The sequence below is a fragment of the Coffea arabica genome, unplaced genomic scaffold, assembly GCF_036785885.1.
Source record: "Coffea arabica cultivar ET-39 unplaced genomic scaffold, Coffea Arabica ET-39 HiFi ptg000200l, whole genome shotgun sequence".
NCBI classification, from domain to species: Eukaryota; Viridiplantae; Streptophyta; class Magnoliopsida; order Gentianales; family Rubiaceae; genus Coffea; species Coffea arabica.
The window spans coordinates 6,457,255-6,459,754 of NW_027266262.1; positions in this window are offsets into that span (position 1 = coordinate 6,457,255).

The window sequence follows — 2,500 nt, forward strand, 5'->3', positions numbered from 1 at the left end:
GGCCGTTGGCTTGCGTTGGCTAAGGCATGGGCACGACGCCACATCCACAGCAAGAAAAATGCACGACGGTGCCCCTCATGGCTAAGCGGTGCGCCTTAGGCCACACGACGACCGTTGCCTTGCGTTGGCTAAGGCAACGGCAAGAAAAACGCACGACAGTGCCCCTCATGGCTAGGTGGTAGGCCTTAGGCCACACGACGGCCATTGCCTTGCGTTGGCTAAGGCAAGGGCATGATGCCACACCGACGGCAAGAAAAACGCCCGACGGTGCCCCTCATGGCTAGGCGGTAGGCCTTAGGCCACACGACGGCCGTTGCCTTGCGTTGGCTAAGGCAAGGGCACAATGCCACACCGACGGCAAGATAAACGCACGACGGTGCCCCTCATGGCTAAGCGGTGGGCCTTAGGCCGCACGACGGCCGTTGCCCTGCGTTGGCTAAGGCATAGGCACGATGGCCACACCGACGGCAAGAAGAACGGCCGACGGTGCCCCTCATGGCTAGGCGGTTGCCCTTAGGCCGCACGATGGCCATTGCCCTGCGTTGGCTAAAGCACGGGCACGATGCTAGGCGTTTGGCCTTAGGCCGCACGACGGCCGTTGCCTAGCGTTGGCTAAGGCATGGGCACGATGCCACACCGACGGCAAATAAAACGCACGACGGTGCCCCTCATGGCTAGGCGGTGGGCCTTAGGCCGCACGACGGCCGTTGCCCTGCGTTGGCTAAGGCATGGGCACGGCGGCCACACCGACGGCAAGAAAAACGCACGACGGTGCCCCTCATGGCCAGGCGGTCGGCCATAGGCCGCATGACGGCCGTTGCCTTGCGTTGGCTAAGGCATGGCCACGATTCCACACCGATGGCAAGAAAAACACACGACGGTGCCCCTCGTGGCTAGGCGGTGGGCCTTGGGCCGCACGACGGCCGTTGCCTTGTGTTGGCTAAGGCATGGGCACGATGCCACACCGACGGCAAGTTAAACACACGACGGTGCCCCTCATGGCTAGGCGGTAGACCTTAGGCCGCACGACGGCCGTTGCCTTGCATTGGCTTAAGCATGGGCACGACGGCCTCACCGATGGCAAGGAAAACGCACGACTGCCGTGGGGTTTTGTTCCCAAGGCAACGGGTAAACCTCTGTAGCCATGCTGGAAAAACGCACGACGGTGCCCCTCATGGCGGCCTTAGGCCGCATGACGGCCGTTGCCCGGCGTTGGCTAAGGCGTGGGCACGACGGCCACACCGACGACAAGAAAAATGCACGACGGTGCCCCTCACGGCTTGGCGGTGGGCCTTAGGACGGACGACGGCCGTTGCCTTGCATTGGCTAAGGCATGGGCACGACGGCCTCACCGACGGCAAGAAAAAAGCACAACTGCCGTGGGGTTTTGCTCCCAAGGCCACGGGTAAACCTCTGTAGCCATGCTGGGAAAAGGCACGACGGTGCCCCTCACGGCTAGGAGGTGGGCAATAGGCCGCACGACGGCCGTTGCCCTGCGTTGGCCAAGGCGTGGGCACGACGGCCACACCGACGGCAAGGAAAATGCACTACGGTGCCCCTCATGGCTAGGCGTTTGGCCTTAGGCCGCACGACGGCCGTTGCCTAGCGTTGGCTAAGGCATGGGCACGATGCCACACCGACGGCAAATAAAACGCACGACGGTGCCCCTCATGGCTAGGCGGTGGGCCTTAGGCCGCACGACGGCCGTTGCCCTGCGTTGGCTAAGGCATGGGCACGGCGGCCACACCGACGGCAAGAAAAACGCACGACGGTGCCCCTCATGGCCAGGCGGTCGGCCATAGGCCGCATGACGGCCGTTGCCTTGCGTTGGCTAAGGCATGGCCACGATTCCACACCGATGGCAAGAAAAACACACGACGGTGCCCCTCGTGGCTAGGCGGTGGGCCTTGGGCCGCACGACGGCCGTTGCCTTGTGTTGGCTAAGGCATGGGCACGATGCCACACCGACGGCAAGTTAAACACACGACGGTGCCCCTCATGGCTAGGCGGTAGACCTTAGGCCGCACGACGGCCGTTGCCTTGCATTGGCTTAAGCATGGGCACGACGGCCTCACCGATGGCAAGGAAAACGCACGACTGCCGTGGGGTTTTGTTCCCAAGGCAACGGGTAAACCTCTGTAGCCATGCTGGAAAAACGCACGACGGTGCCCCTCATGGCGGCCTTAGGCCGCATGACGGCCGTTGCCCGGCGTTGGCTAAGGCGTGGGCACGACGGCCACACCGACGACAAGAAAAATGCACGACGGTGCCCCTCACGGCTTGGCGGTGGGCCTTAGGACGGACGACGGCCGTTGCCTTGCATTGGCTAAGGCATGGGCACGACGGCCTCACCGACGGCAAGAAAAAAGCACAACTGCCGTGGGGTTTTGCTCCCAAGGCCACGGGTAAACCTCTGTAGCCATGCTGGGAAAATGCACGACGGTGCCCCTCACGGCTAGGAGGTGGGCAATAGGCCGCACGACGGCCGTTGCCCTGCGTT